At 42.8% G+C, this 19333-nt stretch overlaps 10 non-coding genes across 10 annotated transcripts; all 10 read left to right on the top strand.

The window, feature by feature from the left end:
• Positions 1–532: 532 nt before the first annotated feature.
• On the top strand, positions 533–635 carry LOC141024772 (U6 spliceosomal RNA). The gene has a single exon (XR_012186269.1). It is a non-coding gene; the product is annotated as a U6 spliceosomal RNA (small nuclear RNA).
• Positions 636–1695: 1060 nt separating this feature from the next.
• LOC120965581 (U6 spliceosomal RNA) lies at positions 1696–1798 on the top strand. The gene has a single exon (XR_005758626.2). It is a non-coding gene; the product is annotated as a U6 spliceosomal RNA (small nuclear RNA).
• A 1048-nt stretch (positions 1799–2846) lies between these two features.
• LOC120965602 (U6 spliceosomal RNA) lies at positions 2847–2950 on the top strand. The gene has a single exon (XR_005758647.2). It is a non-coding gene; the product is annotated as a U6 spliceosomal RNA (small nuclear RNA).
• A 1059-nt stretch (positions 2951–4009) lies between these two features.
• LOC120965560 (U6 spliceosomal RNA) lies at positions 4010–4112 on the top strand. The gene has a single exon (XR_005758605.2). It is a non-coding gene; the product is annotated as a U6 spliceosomal RNA (small nuclear RNA).
• A 1059-nt stretch (positions 4113–5171) lies between these two features.
• Positions 5172–5274, top strand: LOC120965596 (U6 spliceosomal RNA). The gene has a single exon (XR_005758641.2). It is a non-coding gene; the product is annotated as a U6 spliceosomal RNA (small nuclear RNA).
• A 1059-nt stretch (positions 5275–6333) lies between these two features.
• LOC120965559 (U6 spliceosomal RNA) lies at positions 6334–6436 on the top strand. Its single transcript, XR_005758604.2, has one exon. It is a non-coding gene; the product is annotated as a U6 spliceosomal RNA (small nuclear RNA).
• Positions 6437–7494: 1058 nt separating this feature from the next.
• Positions 7495–7597, top strand: LOC120965552 (U6 spliceosomal RNA). Its single transcript, XR_005758597.1, has one exon. It is a non-coding gene; the product is annotated as a U6 spliceosomal RNA (small nuclear RNA).
• Positions 7598–8656: 1059 nt separating this feature from the next.
• LOC120965598 (U6 spliceosomal RNA) lies at positions 8657–8759 on the top strand. Its single transcript, XR_005758643.1, has one exon. It is a non-coding gene; the product is annotated as a U6 spliceosomal RNA (small nuclear RNA).
• A 1059-nt stretch (positions 8760–9818) lies between these two features.
• LOC120965558 (U6 spliceosomal RNA) lies at positions 9819–9921 on the top strand. Its single transcript, XR_005758603.1, has one exon. It is a non-coding gene; the product is annotated as a U6 spliceosomal RNA (small nuclear RNA).
• Positions 9922–10956: 1035 nt separating this feature from the next.
• Positions 10957–11059, top strand: LOC120965564 (U6 spliceosomal RNA). Its single transcript, XR_005758609.1, has one exon. It is a non-coding gene; the product is annotated as a U6 spliceosomal RNA (small nuclear RNA).
• Positions 11060–19333: the final 8274 nt, after the last annotated feature.

Genomic DNA, 19333 nt, shown 5'->3' with positions numbered 1-19333 from the left:
AAAGTATATATGTTGCATACCAGTTTATATATCTAGTCACACCAATGACTCGGTAAGCTAGCTTAGCATGAACCTTTTGGCACTATGGTCTTTGCAATGTGTGCTTGTGGCAACAACTTGATCGTCTAATCTCCTTCACACACAAGTTTGCTTCTTAAAAAGGTTTGTCGATTTACATAATCCACCTTTCATAAATTGTGAACAACCAAAAGGATTTGTTGATCCCTCCTTTCCTAAACGTGCATGTGCCCTCCCCCCACGTGCGGCAACAACTATAGTATTATTTTTAGTGCCCAAGCACTGTTTGTTATTCCTTAATGAAAAAACACGAGGGCCCGTTATGCTCTTCCATTAATTTGGGCCACATCAACAGAGATCAGGCTTGCAACTGGCGGCCCACCACGCGCCCGATGGCGTCTAGGTTTGGCTGGACAGCGCCGTGGGCAAAACAAACGCTCGTTGGTTTAGTCCCACATCGACCAGCCGGGGAGAGTCGGACTGGTTTATAAGGCAGAGCGCGGCAGCTAGCATCGTCCCTTTGGGGACATCCGATAAAATTGGAACGATATAGAGAAGATTAGCATGGCCCCTGCGCAAGGATGACACGGACAAATCGAGATACGGTCCAATTTTTTTTGAGATTTTCCGCGCAAGTCCCTGGAGCGTTCTTTCTTGCAGTTATGTGTGCTGCTATTTTTAGAGAAAGGCCCTTTAGTTTCCCTTCTCTACCAGAGAGGTCCTCAATACTGCCTTTTAAAATTTAGATCCACACACTTTCTCTTCTTTGTTATTACAGATACAACCTTTCTGTAGTAACTTTTTAACCTTGTTAATCTATTATTACACGTTTCTGGATTAGTTTTCCGTTTCAATCCTCCTACATGTAGTGTAGTCCTTCAATTTATTATTGTCTTTCTTCCTTAACCTTAATTGTCATTTGGTCATATCACAAAAAAACAAGTTTCATTAGTCTAATTTGATCATGTTACCACCTAACAAACTCATCTAAGACTTGTGAGAAAACTCTCCCGGACACTAGTGTTGGATTCTGGTATCACCCGAAGGAATCCCTTCTTTCAAACCTTTCTATCTTTAGTGTAAAATAACTAGTGGTTGGTGAATTACGTAGGTCACTACTGGTGAAATCTCAATCTTCATGTAGAAAAGTATATATGTTGCATACCATTTTATATATCTAGTCACACCAAAGACTCAGTAAGCTAGCTTAGCATGAACCTTTTGGCACTATGGTCTTTGCAATGTGTGCTTGTGGCAACAACTTGATCGTCTAATCTCCTTCACACACAAGTTTTCTTTTTAAAAAGGTTTGTCGATTTGCATGATCCACCTTTCATAAATTGTGAACAACCAAAAGGATTTGTTGATCCCTCCTTTCCTAAATGTGCATGTGCCCTCCCCCCACATGCGGCAACAACTATAGAATTATTTTTAGTGCCCAAGCACTGTTTGTTATTCCTTAATGAAAAAACACGAGGGCCCGTTATGCTCTTCCATTAATTTGGGCCACATCAAGAGAGATCAGGCTTGCAACTGGCGGCCCACCACGCGCCCGATGGCGTCTGGGTTTGGCTGGACAGCGCCGTGGGCAAAACAAACGCTCGTTGGTTCAGTCCCACATCGGCCAGCCGGGGAGAGTCGGACTGGTTTATACGGCAGAGCGCGGCAGCTAGCATCGTCCCTTTGGGGACATCCGATAAAATTGGAACGATATAGAGAAGATTAGCATGGCCCCTGCGCAAGGATGACACGCACAAATCGAGAAATGGTCCAATTTTTTTGAGATTTTCCGCGCAAGTCCCTGGAGCGTTCTTTCTTGCACTTGTGTGTGCTGCTATTCTTACAGAAAGGCCCTTTAGTTTCCCTTCGCTACCAGAGAGGTCCTCAATACTGCCTTTTAAAATTTAGATCCACACACTTTCTCTTCTTTGTTATTACAGATACAACCATTCTGTAGTAACTTTTTAACCTTATTAATCTATTATTACACGTTTCTGGATTAGTTTTCCGTTTCAATCCTCCTACAGGTAGTGTATTCCTTCAATTTATTATTGTCTTTCTTCCTTAACCTTAATTGTCATTTGTTCATATCACAAGAAAACATGTTTCATTAGTCTAATTTGATCATGTTACCACCTAACAAACTCATCTAAGACTTGTGAGAAAACTCTCCCGGACACTAGTGTTGGATTCTGGTATCACCCGAAGGAATCCCTTCTTCAAACCTTTCTATCTTTAGTGTAAAATAACTAGTGGTTGGTGAATTACGTAGGTCACTAGTGGTGAGATCTCAATCTTCATGTAGAAAAGTATATATGTTGCATACCATTTTATATATCTAGTCACACCAAAGACTCAGTAAGCTATCTTAGCATGAACCTTTTGGCACTATGGTCTTTGCAATGTGTGCTTGTGGCAACAACTTGACCGTCTAATCTCCTTCACGCACTAGTTTTCTTTTTAAAAAGGGTTGTCGATTTGCATGATCCACCTTTCATAAATTGTGAACAACCAAAAGGATTTGTTGATCCCTCCTTTCCTAAACGTGCCTGTGACCTCCCCCCACGTGCGGCAACAACTATAGTATTAGTTTTAGTGCCCAAGCACCGTTCGTTATTCCCTAATGAAAAAACACGGGGGCCCGTTATGCTCTTCCATTAATTTGGGCCACATGAAGAGAGATCCGGCTTGCAACTCGCGCCCACCACGCGCCCGATGGCGTCTGGGTTTGGTTGGATAGCGCCATGGGCAAAACAAACGCTCGTTGGATTAGTCCCACACCGGCCAGCCGGGGAGAGTCGGACTAGTTTTTAAGGCAGAGCACGGCAGCTCCCTTCGGGGACATCCGATAAAATTGGAATGATACAGAGAATATTAGCATGGCCCCTGCGCAAGGATGACACGCACAAATCGAGATATGGTCCAATTTTTTTTGAGATTTTCCACGCAAGTCACTGGAGCGTTCTTTCTTTCACTTGTGTGTGCTGCTATTCTTACACAAAGGCCCTTTAATTTGCCTTCTCTATCAGAGAGGTCCTCAGTTCTGCCTTTTTAAATTTTGATCCACGTGCTTTCCCGTCTTTGTTATTGCAGATACAACCTTTCTGTAGTAACTTTTTAGCCTTTCTAATATATTATTACATGTTTCTAGATTAGTTTACCGTTTCAGTCCTCCTACATGTAGTTTATTCCTTCAATTTATTATTGTCTTTGTTCCTTAAGCTTAACTGTGATTCCGACATATCGCAAAAAAACATGTTTCATTAGTCTAATTTGATGATGTTACCACCTAACAAACTCATCTAAGACTTGTGACAAAACTCTCCCGGACACTAGTGTTGGATTCTGGTATCACTCGAAAGAATCCCTTCTTCAAACCTTTCTATCTTTAGTGTAAAATAACTAGTGGTCGGTGAATTACGTAGGTCACAACTGGTGAAATCTCAATCTTCATGTAGAAAAGTATATATGTTGCATACCATTTTATATATCTAGTCACACCAAAGACTCGGTAAGCTAGCTTAGCATGAACCTTTTGGCACTATGGTCTTTGCAATGTGTGCTTGTGGCAACAATTTGATCGTCTAATCTCCTTCACACACAAGTTTTCTTCTTAAAAATGTTTGTCGATTTACATAATCCACCTTTCATAAATTGTGAATAACCAAAAGGATTTGTTGATCCCTTCTTTCCTAAACGTGCATGTGCCCTCCCCCGACGTGCGGCAACAACTATAGTATTATTTTTAGTGCCCAAGCACTGTTTCTTATTCCTTAATGAAATAACACGAGGGCCCGTTATGCTCTTCCATTAATTTGGGCCACATCAAGAGAGCTCAGGCTTGCAACTGGCGGCCCACCACGCGCCTGATGGCGTCTGGGTTTGGCTGGACAGCGCCGTGGGCAAAACAAACGCTCGTTGGTTTAGTCCCACATCGGCCAGCCGGGGAGAGTCGGACTGGTTTATAAGGCAGAGCGCTGCAGCTAGCATCGTCCCTTTGGGGACATCGGATAAAATTGGAACGATACAGAGAAGATTAGCATGGCCCCTGCGCAAGGATGAGACGCACAAATCGAGAAATGGTCCAAATTATTTTGAGATTTTCCGTGCAAGTCCCTGGAGCGTTCTTTCCTGCACTTGTGTGTGCTGCTATTCTTAGAGAAAGGCCCTTTAGTTTCCCTTCTCTACCAGAGAGGTCCTCAATACTGCCTTTTAAATTTTAGATCCACACACTTTCTCTTCTTTGTTATTACAGATACAACCTTTCTGTAGTAACTTTTTAACCTTGTTAATCTATTATTACACGTTTCTGGATTAGTTTTCCGTTTCAATCCTCCTACATGTAGTGTATTCCTTCAATTTATTATTGTCTTTCTTCCTTAACCTTAATTGTCATTTGGTCATATCACAAAAAAACATGTTTCATTAGTCTAATTTGATCATGTTACCACCTAACAAACTCATCTAAGACTTGTGAGAAAACTCTCCCGGACACTAGTGTTGGATTCTGGTATCACCCGAAGGAATCCCTTCTTTCAAACCTTTCTATCTTTAGTGTAAAATAAATAGTGGTTGGTGAATTACGTAGGTCACTACTGGTGAAATCTCAATCTTCATGTAGAAAAGTATATATGTTGCATACCATTTTATATATCTAGTCACACCAAAGACTCCGTAAGCTAGCTTAGCATGAACCTTTTGGCACTATGGTCTTTGCAATGTGTGCTTGTGGCAACAACTTGATCGTCTAATCTCCTTCACACACAAGTTTGCTTTTAAAAAGGTTTGTCGATTTGCATGATCCACCTTTCATAAATTGTGAACAACCAAAAGGATTTGTTGATCCCTCCTGTCCTAAATGTGCATGTGCCCTCCCCCCACGTGCGGCAACAACTATAGTATTATTTTGAGTGCCCAAGCACTGTTTGTTATTCCTTAATGAAAAAACACGAGGGCCCGTTATGCTCTTCCATTAATTTGGACCACATCAAGAGAGATCAGGCTTGCAACTGGTGGCCTACCACGCGCCAGATGGCGTCTGGGTTTGGCTGGACAGCGCCGTGGGCAAAACAAACGCTCGTTGGTTCAGTCCCACATCGGCCAGCCGGGGAGAGTCGGACTGGTTTATAAGGCAGAGCGCGGCAGCTAGCATCGTGCCTTTCGGGACATCCGATAAAATTGGAACGATGCGGAGCAGATTAGCATGGCCCCTGCGCAAGGATGACACGCACAAATCGAGAAATGGTCCAAATTGTTTTGAGATTTTCCGCGCAAGTCCCTGGAGCGTTCTTTCTTGCACTTGTGTGTGCTGCTATTCTTACAGAAAGGCCCTTTAGTTTCCCTTCTCTACCAGAGAGGTCCTCAATACTGCCTTTTAAAATTTAGATCCACACACTTTCTCTTCTTTGTTCTTACAGATACAACCTTTCTGTAGTAACTTTTTAACCTTGTTGATCTATTATTACACGTTTCTGGATTAGTTTTCCGTTTCTATCCTCCTACATGTAGTGTATTCCTTCAATTTATTATTGTCTTCCTTCCTTAACCTTAATTGTCATTTGGTCATATCACAAAAAAACATGTTTCATTTGTCTAATTTTATCATGTTACCACCTAACAAACTCATCTAAGACTTGTGAGAAAACTCTCCCGGACACTAGTGTTGGATTCTGGTATCACCCGAAGGAATCCCTTCTTCAAACCTTTCTATCTTTAGTGTAAAATAACTAGTGGTTGGTGAATTACGTAGGTCACTACTGGTGAAATCTCAATCTTCATGTAGAAAAGTATATATGTTGCATACCATTTTATATATCTAGTCACACCAAAGACTCAATAAGCTAGCTTAGCACGAACCTTTTGGCACTATGGTCTTTGCAATGTGTGCTTGTGGCAACAACTTGATCGTCTAATCTCCTTCACACACAAGTTTTCTTTTTAAAAAGGTTTGTCGATTTGCATGATCCACCTTTCATAAATTGTGAACAACCAAAAGGATTTGTTGGTCCCTCCTTTCCTAAATGTGCTTGTGCCCTCCCCCCACGTGCGGCAACAACTATAGTATTATTTTTAGTGCCCAAGCACTGTTTGTTATTCCTTAATGAAAAAACACGAGGGCCCGTTATGCTCTTCCATTAATTTGGACCACATCAAGAGAGATCAGGCTTGCAACTGGTGGCCCACCACGCGCCCGATGGCGTCTGGGTTTGGCTGGACAGCGCCGTGGGCAAAACAAACGCTCGTTGGTTCAGTCCCACATCGGCCAGCCGGGGAGAGTCGGACTGGTTTATAAGGCAGAGCGCGGCAGCTAGCATCGTGCCTTTGGGGACATCCGATAAAATTGGAACAATGCGGAGAAGATTAGCATGGCCCCTGCGCAAGGATGACACGCACAAATCGAGAAATGGTCCAAATTTTTTTGAGATTTTCCGCGCAAGTCCCTGGAGTGTTCTTTCTTGCACTTGTGTGTGCTGCTATTCTTACAGAAAGGCCCTTTAGTTTCCCTTCTCTACCAGAGAGGTCCTCAATACTGCCTTTTAAAATTTAGATCCACACACTTTCTCTTCTTTGTTATTACAGATACAACCTTTCTGTAGTAACTTTTTAACCTTATTAATCTATTACTACACGTTTCTGGATTAGTTTTCCGTTTCAATCCTCCTACAGGTAGTGTATTCCTTTAATTTATTATTGTCTTTCTTCCTTAACCTTAATTGTCATTTGGTCATATCACAAAAAAACATGTTTCATTAGTCTAATTTGAACATGTTACCACCTAACAAACTCATCTAAGACTTGTGAGAAAACTCTCCCGGACACTAGTGTTGGATTCTGGTATCACCCGAAGGAATCCCTTCTTCAAACCTTTCTATCTTTAGTGTAAAATAACTAGTGGTTGGTGAATTACGTAGGTCACTACTGGTGAAATCTCAATCTTCATGTAGAAAAGTATATATGTTGCATACCATTTTATATATCTAGTCACACCAAAGACTCAGTAAGCTAGCTTAGCATGAACCTTTTGGCACTATGGTCTTTGCAATGTGTGCTTGTGGCAACAACTTGATCGTCTAATCTCCTTCACACACAAGTTTACTTTTTAAAAAGGTTTGTCGATTTGCATGATCCACCTTTCATAAATTGTGAACAACCAAAAGGATTTGTTGATCCCTCCTTTCCTAAATGTGCATGTGCCCTCCCCCCACATGCGGCAACAACTATAGTATTATTTTTAGTGCCCAAGCACTGTTTGTTATTCCTTAATGAAAAACAAGAGGGCCAGTTATGCTCTTCCATTAATTTGGGCCACATCAAGAGAGATCAGGCTTGCAACTGGCGGCCCACCACGCGCCCGATGGCGTCTTGGTTTGGCTGGACAGCGCCGTGGGCAAAACAAACGCTCGTTGGTTCAGTCCCACATCGGCCAGCCGGGGAGAGTCGGACTGGTTTATAAGGCAGAGCCCGGCAGCGAGCATCGTCCCTTTGGGGACATCCGATAAAATTGGAACGATACAGAGAAGATTAGCATGGCCCCTGCGCAAGGATGACACGCACAAATCGAGAAATGGTCCAAATATTTTTGAGATTTTCCGCGCATGTCCCTGGAGCGTTCTTTCTTGCACTTGTGTGTGCTGCTATTCTGACAGAAAGGCCCTTTAGTTTCCCTTCTCTACCAGAGAGGTCCTCAATACTGCCTTTTAAAATTTAGATCCACACACTTCCTCTTCTTTGTTCTTACAGATACAACCTTTCTATAGTAACTTTTTAACCTTGTTAATCTATTATTACACGTTTCTGTATTAGTTTTCCGTTTCAATCCTCCTACATGTAGTGTATTCCTTCAATTTATTATTGTCTTTCTTCCATAACCTTAATTGTCATTTGGTCATATCACAAAAAAACATGTTTCATTAGTCTAATTTGATCATGTTACCACCTAACAAACTCATCTAAGACTTGTGAGAAAACTCTCCCGGACACTAGTGTTGGATTCTGGTATCACCCGAAGGAATCCCTTCTTCAAACCTTTCTATCTTTAGTGTAAAATAACTAGTGGTTGGTGAATTACGTAGGTCACTACTGGTGAAATCTCAATCTTCATGTAGAAAAGTATATATGTTGCATACCATTTTATATATCTAGTCACACCAAAGACTCAGTAAGCTAGCTTAGCATGAACCTTTTGGCACTATGGTCTTTGCAATGTGTGCTTGTGGCAACAACTTGATCGTCTAATCTCCTTCACACACAAGTTTGCTTTTTAAAAAGGTTTGTCGATTTGCATGATCCACCTTTCATAAATTGTGAACAACCAAAAGGATTTGTTGATCCCTCCTTTCCTAAATGTGCATGTGCCCTCCCCCCACATGCGGCAACAACTATAGTATTATTTTTAGTGCCCAAGCACTTTTTGTTATTCCTTAATGAAAAAACAAGAGGGCCAGTTATGCTCTTCCATTAATTTGGGCCACATCAAGAGAGATCAGGCTTGCAACTGGCGGCCCACCACGCGCCCGATGGCGTCTGGGTTTGGCTGGACAGCGTCGTGGGCAAAACAAACGCTCGTTGGTTCAGTCCCACATCGGCCAGCCGGGGAGAGTCGGACTGGTTTATAAGGCAGAGCGCGGCAGCTAGCATCGTGCCTTTGGGGACATCCGATAAAATCGGAATGATAGAGAGAAGATTAGCATGGCCCCTGCGCAAGGATGACATGCACAAATCGAGAAATGGTCCAATTTTTTTTGAGATTTTCCGAGCAAGTCGCTGGAGGGATCTTTCTTGCACTTGTGTGTGCTGCTATTCTTACAGAAAGGCTCTTTAGTTTCCCTTCTCTACCAGAGAGGTCCTCAATACTGCCTTTTAACATTTAGATCCACACACTTTCTCTTCTTTGTTATTACAGATACAACCTTTCTGTAGTAACTTTTTAACCTTGTTAATCTATTATTACACGTTTCTGGATTAGTTTTCCGTTTCAATCCTCCTACATGTAGTGTATTCCTTCAATTTATTATTGTCTTTCTTCCTTAACCTTAATTTTCATTTGGTCATATCACAAAAAAACATGTTTCATTAGTCTAATTTGATCATGTTACCACCTAACAAACTCATCTAAGACTTGTGAGAAAACTCTCACGGACACTAGTGTTGGATTCTGGTATCACCCGAAGGAATCCCTTCTTCAAACCTTTCTATCATTAGTGTAAAATAACTAGTGGTTGGTGAATTACGTAGGTCACTACTGGTGAAATCTCAATCTTCATGTAGAAAAGTATATATGTTGCATTCCATTTTATATATCTAGTCACACCAAAGACTCAGTAAGCTAGCTTAGAATGAACCTTTTGGCACTATGGTCTTTGCAATGTGTGCTTGTGGCAACAACTTGATCGTCTAATCTCCTTCACACACAAGTTTGCTTTTTAAAAAGGTTTGTCGATTTGCATGATCCACCTTTCATAAATTGTGAACAACCAAAAGGATTTGTTGATCCCTCCTTTCCTAAATGTGCATGTGCCCTCCCCCCACGTGCGGCAACAACTATAGTATTATTTTTAGTGCCCAAGCACTGTTTGTTATTCCTTAATGAAAAAACACGAGGGCCCGTTATGCTCTTCCATCAATTTGGGCCACATCAAGAGAGATCAGGCTTGCAACTGGCGGCCCACCACGCGCCCGATGGCATCTGGGTTTCGCTGGACAGCGCCGTGGGCAAAACAAACGCTCGTTGGTTCAGTCCCACATCGGCCAGCCGGGGAGAGTCGGACTGGTTTATAAGGCATTGCGCGGCACCTAGCATCGTCCCTTTGGGGACATCCGATAAAATTGGAACGATACAGAGAAGATTAGCATGGCCCCTGCAGAAGGATGACACGCACAAATCGAGAAATGGTCCAATTTTTTTTGAGATTTTCCGCGCAAGTCCCTGGAGCGTTCTTTCTTGCACTTGTGTCTGCTGCTATTCTGATAGAAAGGCCCTTTAGTTTCCCTTCTCTACCAGAGAGGTCCTAAATACTGCCTTTTAAAATTTAGATCCACACACTTTCTCTTCTTTGTTATTACAGATACAACCTTTCTATAGTAACTTTTTAACCTTGTTAATCTATTATTACACGTTTCTGGATTAGTTTTCCGTTTCAACCCTCCTACATGTAGTGTATTCCTTCAATTTATTATTGTCTTTCTTCCTTAACCTTAATTGTCATTTGGTCATATCACAAAAAAACATGTTTCATTAGTCTAATTTGATCATGTTACCACCTAACAAACTCATCTAAGACTTGTGAGAAAACTCTCCCGGACACTAGTGTTGGATTCTGGTATCACCCGAAGGAATCCCTTCTTCAAACCTTTCTATCTTTAGTGTAAAATAACTAGTGGTTGGTGAATTACGTAGGTCACTACTGGTGAAATCTCAATCTTCATGTAGAAAAGTATATATGTTGCATACCATTTTATATATCTAGTCACACCAAAGACTCAGTAAGCTAGCTTAGCATGAACCTTTTGGCACTATGGTCTTTGCAATGTGTGCTTGTGGCAACAACTTGATCGTCTAATCTCCTTCACACACAAGTTTGCTTTTTAAAAAGGTTTGTCGATTTGCATGATCCACCTTTCATAAATTGTGAACAACCAAAAGGATTTGTTGATCCCTCCTTTCCTAAACGTGCATGTGCCCTCCCCCCACGTGCGGCAACAACTATAGTATTATTTTTAGTGCCCAAGCACTGTTCGTTATTCCTTCATGAAAAAATACGAGGGCCCGTTATGCTCTTCCATTAATTTGGGCCACATCAAGAGAGATTCGGCTTGCAACTGGCGGCCCACCGCACGCACGATGGCGTTTAGGTTCGGCTGGACAGCGCCGTGGGCAAAAAAATCGCTCATTTGTTTAGTCCCGAATCGGCTAGCCAGGGAGAGTCGGCGGCTAGAATCGTCCCTTCGGGGACATCTGATAAAATTGGAACGATACATAGAAGATTAGCATGGCCCCTGCGCAAGGATGACATGCACAAATCAAGAAATGGTCCAATTTTTTAAGATTTTCCACGCAAGTCCCTGGAGCCTTCTTTCTTGCACTCTTGTGTGCTGCTATTCTTACAGAAAGGCCCGTTAGTTTCCCTTCTCTATCAAACAGGTCCTCAATACTGCCTTTTTAAATTTAGATCCACACGCTTTCTCATCTTTGTTATTGCAGATACAACCTTTCTGTGGTAACTTTTAGCCTTTTTAATCTATTATTACACGTTTCTGGATTAGTTTTCTGTTTCAGTCCTTCTACATGTAGTGTATTCCTTCAATTTATTATTGTCTTTGTTCCTTAAACTTAACTGTGGTTTGGTCATAACGCAGAAAAACATGCTTCATTAGTCTAATTTTATCATGTTACCGCTTAACAAACTCATCTACACTACAAAAAAATACACTTCCGTGATGATACGTGTTTGTCGCAGTAGGTCGCGTTTTTTGTCATGCATGTACATCCATGACAAATTTATGACAGAATCAAGATAGTCATACCTATGCTGTCGTAGAAGTGTTCCATGACATTACCAAAATTATCATCACGGAAGTGTCCACTTCCATGACGATAAATCGCGCGTCACAGAAGTGCTTTCGTCAAGGGTGACCGACACGTGGCATCCACCGTAACGGAACACCGTCAAGCTATCGGGTCGGGTTTTGGATCCGATAACCCGTTAACAGCCCCGACCAATGGGGATTTTGCACGTGTAAAATCATCATTGGCTGGTGGAGACACGTGTCAGGTCCGCGTTGGCACAGGTGTCACTCATCCAATGGGCGACACGCGCCTATGATATGTTGACACGTGGGCTGACCCATCAAGTTTAAATGGGAAGGCCCAACTGAAGGCCCACAAGATTTTGCGGACCATAATGGGCCGGCCCAGCTAAAGGCCCATGAGATTTTGCGGACCATAATGGGCTGGCCCAGCTAAAGGCCCACAAGATTTTGCGGGCCATAATGGGCCGGCCCAAGTAAAGGCCCACAAGATTTTTGTGTGGCATAATGGGCTGGCCCAGTTAAAGGCCCACAAGATTCTTGCGGATCATAATGGGCCGGCCCAGCTAAAGGCCGACGAGATTTCGCCGACATTAATGGGCCGGCCCAGCTGTAGGCCGACGAGATTTCACCGACATTAATGGGCCGGCCCATATTTGATCCGGTCCATTAATGGCCTGCCACGCTCCGCGCCTAATAGTGGCCCATATGAGATCCGGCCCGTTAAAAGCCTACCACGTTCTGGGCCAAATTATGGCCCAGATCAGGTCCGGCCCTTTAAGAGGCTTTGGGCTCAATTATGGCCCATATCAGATTCGGCCCGTCAACTGGACACTATGCTTTTGGGCCCACTTGCTAAAGGCCCACTTAGTAATTCGGCCTGATATTAGTTTTTGCATGTTAAAGGCCCGTTTAACATTTTAGCCCTATATTAATTTTGGCCTGTTAAAAGCCCGTCATATAGTTGGGCCTAACTACGGCCCGGTTTGCATCCGGCCTGCTCGCAGCCGATATCTGATTGGGCCAAACAAGGACCGAGACAATTTTGGCCTGTTAAAAGCCCGTGATTTGATTCGCACAATCATGGGCCGGGGTTCATTTCGGGCTGCTGCCGGCCCGTGAGCTATTCGGCACGTTTCAGGCCCAACCTACATCGTGATTGCATGACGACCCAATTATGTACCGTAATTTTACGGTTTGGCCGGTTTACTGCGAAGGCAGGATATATACAGTAAAATAACTGCAGCATCGTGAATATGAAAAAACCTAGACTATACAATAAAGAAATTACGGCATATTACATCCACTGGGCATCAAAGTTCGCCACTATGATAACAAAGCACAAGCAGACAGCAGATTACATACACTGGGCATCAAAGATCGCCACCAGTGCAAATAAACACGCCGACAAAATAATATACAAAACCGACAGCACTTCAATAGAGTTCAAGAAAGGTTAGCCCTGCTGGGGAGCTGCAGCGCAAGCAGTTGAGCAAGATGATGAGACTGCGCTTGTTCAACACTTATATCTTCTTTACTCTCAAAGATAAACAAGCAGACAGATGACAGGTTTTGCACATAAAATTATCAGTGCTGACAATTCATCACATTTCTTACTGATGAATAAAGTGACAGAGTTTAAAATTGCATTAACACAATATGGTATTGTTCAGGTCAAGACATGGCAGGAAATGACATTGTGAAGGAGTTGGCAGCTTCACGACACCACTGGATTACAGATCAAGAACTCATAAGTATCAATGGTTAGTGTGCTGTCAATTTATACCATTTCAGATTGGCAAATAAAGAGACAGTTTAAATAATAGTAGAATGATATGACATTGTTCATAGTTAAGACATTGCAGAATATGACATTGTGCTGTAGTGGGTAGGTTCACCACACCACTGGATTACGGATGAAGAACAGAAGCATACATGCAGTGCAAAAGAAGATCACTTGCTCTATATAGTTTAATTTACATGGTATGAAAAAGGAACTTGGTTGTACAACTGAAAACTTAAATTGAGAAAGGACAAACTTTTGTTTATGAACTACATAATAAACATTAAACAAGCAATTTGATGCAAACACCAAAAATAAATAGCTGTTGCAGTCATGCCTAACAAAATATATACAACATAGTTTGAAGGCTTCAGATGGACAAATTTACATTATTGGTGAAGACAGGCTCTATAAAGGCATTGTCCATGCTGATGGGGGGGGCAATTCAAGAAGTTTACCACAGAATCTTCTTCAAAAGCATTGCCTTTATTCTACATTTTGTTAAGAGTAAATATAGATGTGATAATATACGAAAAAATGGAGAATATTTAATATAAGATGAAGAGTGATGCTACATAACCAAGTAGCTATAAATGTAAGTGCGGCGATACAGGCAAAAGGTACAGCCAAGAGCAATGCACAGCTAAACTTCTTCAGTACCAACCTTATGGTAAGAGTAAATATAGATCTGATGTGTAGAAAATGGAGGGCAAAGGAAAATAAGCTGCAGAGTGATGGTACATGAACAACTACCTGTCATTATAAGTACACTAATAAAGGACAACATGTACTTACACGAACAATGCAGAGCTAAAAAACATTGGCATTGGATATATTCTATACTAATGTAACCATTCATACAGATCAGATAATTTGGAGCGAACAATTGATAAGCAAGCTATCATCCATAATGTTGTCACATAATGAACCAGGTATGTATGCAAGTACAATGATACAGCACAACAGGTACTAACAAGAGCAAAGCAGCGGGCAGCATATTTGTGATATCCAGTTGTTCTTGTCAAACCGGAATTCTTCTTCCAGTAGATTTCCTGCAAAAAAGATCCATAAGGCACATGCGGAAAAGTAGAAGTTCAAATTGTCATGTGATTTCATAGACAGTACCTCATCCTGGGAACGAGACCAGTGCATAACAAGGTTTTTCCATTCAATGTCTTCTAAATTTAGCACAGGAGACTTCACCAGAAATTCGTTTATAGACTTGCCATCAAAGTGTGATTTCCTCAGGTAACACCGATACTCCTGCAATGCTTCAGTGAAAAGCACAAGCAAGCTTTGCTCGTCATGACTATCCAGATTGACCCTCGCCTAGTTACAACAATGTAATGTAAATCATTGATGTGTTCAATCAGCAGAAAACAGGAAAATAATAACCATGAATAATAGCACTTACACGTAAGTTGGACAGGAAGATGTGAAAAAGGTGTTTGTCTTCACAATAATCTTCCCATGATGGGATTTTATGCACGTAGTCCCTAACAACATTGAAAGCATTGTCTTTTAAACTGGGAATAAATGGAATGGGGTTCCAATCTGCAGGAATTGGCCATCTCTACAGTTGGGATAGGTCTTCGGCCGGTGGACTTGCTATACTTTTTGCTGGAGTGGGATTTTTCTGTGGTACAGCTGGTGCTATGGCAAATGAAATCGGTATACCTTTTGCTGGAGTGCAGGTCCTGTGTGGTGGGGCTAGTGGTGTGGCCAGTGAAGTATGGGTACAGTCTGCTGGAGTCGGTCCTACGTTTTGTGTCACTTGTTGTATGGCCAATATAAGTGGGGTGCTGTGTGATTTCTCCGGCACCACCACGTTTCACAAGGACTTTGCTGGTGCTCCTTCAAGTTCGGCAATCACCCTCTTCCTTTTTGATGTCTGATGCACAAGAACAACATTTGAGTGGAAAAACATGGTATGATGACAGATGGAATATGTATTGATAATGGATGGGCATGGCATCTCGACATATATGATGAGTAAACTAAGCAGATGGCGGTGCAACAAAGTAGAAGAAATGCAAGACAACATATGCAAGATACCCGCAACCAATAAAACATTGCCAAATTAGAACAGGCACCTTGATGGGTGAACAGGACATGCCATCTGCCTTTCACTCCTCGAGGTTAGAATAGTCATTAGGATCATATTCTGAACAAGAATCAACAGGTGGGGAGCCTATGAGTTTCATTGCATCCAGAATGGCACTCAATGCCTTGGTGCCAATTTTGTAAGTCATTGCAGTGTTTAGCTTCAAGAGTGGACTGCTGCTAGTGCGACACAAAGCAGCTACACAGATCATAGTGTAGATATAACGGGAAAACCTTAAGCATCAGAGTAACATCAGCAAAGTGGAACTTGCTAGAATATATGTGCTAGTATTGCCGGTACAGCTAGAAAGGCTTCGGATACCAGCCCTCTTCAAGTGAAGGTGCGGTACTGTTAATATCAGTGTAACTCTCAAAGACGACACAACTCCCCGCATTTCCTTGCTATGCTTATAGGATTCAAGTGGGCAGGCCACTACAAATCATATTCCTATGTTTACAAGATCCTACGAATCAAAGAGGCTCAAAGTGTCCATCACAACCGACCGTATAGACCTCTACACTGCAAATGTCCCTGCTCATCTTCAGTACAAGGAACATACTGTACTACTATCATACTCCCTCCGTTCCAAAATATAAGTCTTGGTAGAGATTTCCACTATGGATCACATACAGATGTATCCAGATACATTTTAGAGTGTAGATTCATTCATTTTTCTCCATATTTAGTCCATGGTGGAATCTATACAAAGGCTTGTATTTAGGAACGGAGAGAGTACATATTAAAGAAGAACGGAAGAGGAACATGGTAAAGAAGAGCAAGCAGATTTTGGATAATAAAATGTTGGTTGCGCGGTGCCCACACATGATGAACCAGAGCGCATTAAGAATGCAATTCCCAGCTGTCTCTCGACCATTTCAGGCGGTTGGATGAAGATCCTACGTCTCCTAACCCTTCTTCTTCCTCGTCTTTGATTCTTCCCATACAGAACACCGCACGCGCCGCCGGCCGGACCACCGGCCCCCACCGCCTATGTTCCTCCGCCACCCCCACCCCCCAACCCCGCCCCAACCCCCACCCGCGTCGAGTTTTCTTCGTTCGACGAGGCCCCACAACCACCCGAGCCCCTTCGATTGCACCGGCGAACTCCAGCGAGCTCTGAAAAATCGACTGACCAAATTTTGAAATTTAGTCTACTGTGATTTAACTAGTGTGGAATATAAAAGGGGAAAACCATAAGCATTGGGAGTATAGTGTTGAGCGTGCCATGGCGGATCTGAAGGTGCAAACCGGACAACGGCAACTTCGCAACCAAGGCAAGAAATCAGAGTAAAGCAGTGGCGATCTATTTTCTTGCTGCGATAAATAAGTTGAGCAGATACGAAAGAGTACCGCCTCTGGTGCGGCGCCGTGTACGCATCTGCTGAGAATTTGACGATGCTGCGGTAGCGATGGCTGTCGGCGGCGTGGAAGCAGATCTAGGAGGGTAGACGGTGGCGGCGGGGCGCGGTGGACGAGACGGTCGTAAGAGCGGCGCCGGCATGGTGGACGACGGCGGGGATGAAGCGAGAGGACGGGATGCAAGGATCCCGGTCCGAAGCCGTGGATGAGAGAGGTCGATCTCTTGTAATGGATGGCGGCGTCGGGGTGTCAGCTCCGGCATGGTGGAGGAGGACGACGGTGGATGGGGTGGCGGACGGCGGCGGACGGAGGAGGGTGGGGTGGAGAGGGTGTTTTGGCGCCCACGGAGTACGAATGGGGAAAAGGGAGGTAGAGAGGAAGGGGGAACCATGTATTCAGGGCGCGCTTGTCTCAAATGCGAGGCAATTTACAAACTTAGCCCCCGTTTCAAATTTCTACTACATCACAGCAACATTAGTCGGTTGGGGATAGAACGGTAATCTCGCATACACCAAATATTTGCCGACGAGAGTTTATTTTTGGCGCCCACCGTGTATGAATATGAATCGGGGAGGGAGTCGATTTCGGCCGAGGACACACTGTGTTTTGGCGCCCACCGTGTATGAATCCGGGTGAGAGGCGGTTACGTCACGTTTAGGTGAAATTACAAACCTACCCCTATCGAAACCTATAGAAATCCAGCAGATAGGCTTTGCGTGGCAGGGATAGGCAATAGTGATTTCCATCTCGTAGGTTTTGGTTTCGGGCGGTTACTGCGACTTTCCCCGCTTCGTGCACGTTTCCCGTGCCAACTCAATTCGAATCCCGTTTGTATTCTATTTTTTTCGGGCGGGATCCATTTTCAATTGGAATTACATTCTATATACATCATTCTTCTATATATACTTTCAAAAGCACAACACCATTTATACATAAATATGGTTTACAAATGGCATGATCTCAGATTCATAAGGTTGTATCCATCAATTTGGATTTTCAAATATTTGAAACCACTTTATGTTGAAATCCAATGTATGCATTCCTCGCTAACTGTCTCCAATTAATGTGTGTTTCATGCTTTTTTTACTTCTCAAACATGTATAATGTGTTTCACACACGCAACGTATAGTGTAATCCCGTTTAGACATTAATTGCATATAAACCATGCATTGTTTGTAATTGAAGAATCTATGGATCACTAATATTGATAAACTATATAACATTACACGTGTGCCCAAATTCAAATGAATATGCATGTTTGATACACCAATTTGCGTTATGATATTATGGATGTCGTGATCTCTAGTTTAAATATTTGAATCCCCCTTAATCCAGATATTCGTCTCATATAGCTATCACTCATGCTTATATAGGACTATCTCTCTGGACCTATACGCGTTCATCGTCTCTCAGGTATCTCTCGTGCTACCTGTATGTCGACAACGATCTTTTATCTTCGTAACACACTGACGGTACTCTCTCCCTCGACCTTCATCACTCTATCTCTCTCTAAGTATATCTCGCTCCCTGCTATGTGTCTCTAACTATGATTCTCCATGTGGAATCTCTTTCTCTCACACAAACACAAAACTTTGTCTCCCGGGGTCTGATTTCTCTCTACTATTCCCATGTGTGCCACTCGCACACCCCTCATACCGAGATGTCTTTTCGCTCCTTAGATATGAGAACCTACGACTCTTCCTCTTCAATATCTCTTTCTCACACACAAACACAAACTCTGTCTCCGAGGGTCTCATATTTCTCCATTGTTCTCTTGTATGTCGCTCACACATATCCTCTCTCCCTAGAGATATCTTGCGTTCCCTCGTATATCTCTCTAGCTATCACTCTCGTTGTGAAATATCTTTCTCTCTCGCAGACACAAAACTCCGTCTCTCTGGATCTCATTTCTCTCTGATATCTGTTTGTATGTGACTCACATGCACCCTCTCTCTATCTCTCTCACACCCACACACATAACCCAGCCTTCTGATCCACTCGACTCCTATCACTAACGCACACTAGCTAGCATCTTTATCTTTCTATTTATATGTTTCTCCATCAACCTTCTTTCTCTCCCTCACTCTTGATTCCTATCACGCACACTACATATGTTTCTCTCTACATGCAGTCAAGTGCCCTCTCACACACATATATAACTTCACCCTTTGAACCACTCGACGGTCATCTGCAACACCCAAACTAGCGGATGTCCCTCTAGCTAGCATCTCCATCTCTGTATCTATTTGTAGTTTCTCCGTCGACATTTCTTTCTCGCACGGAGTCTTGCTTCCTATCACCCACACTATATATGTCTCCCCATACATATGCATTTATAGGTTGGTCTCTTTTGCACAATCATTGCGCCTCACTCCCTCTGCTCGCCATAGATGCATGCTCCAGCCCACGCCACTATCTCTTAAAGACAAAAACACATGCTCAATTGTCGGGCCTTCTTCCCTGCATTCTCACATGCATGCATATTGTCATACCGATCCGTCTCTCCCATGTCGTTGATCTTATGACTTATGTCTTCTTTCTTT

The sequence above is a fragment of the Aegilops tauschii genome, chromosome 5 (genome assembly GCF_002575655.3).
Source record: "Aegilops tauschii subsp. strangulata cultivar AL8/78 chromosome 5, Aet v6.0, whole genome shotgun sequence".
Lineage (NCBI taxonomy): Eukaryota > Viridiplantae > Streptophyta > Magnoliopsida > Poales > Poaceae > Aegilops > Aegilops tauschii.
This window is presented reverse-complemented; position numbering and strand designations above follow the sequence as displayed.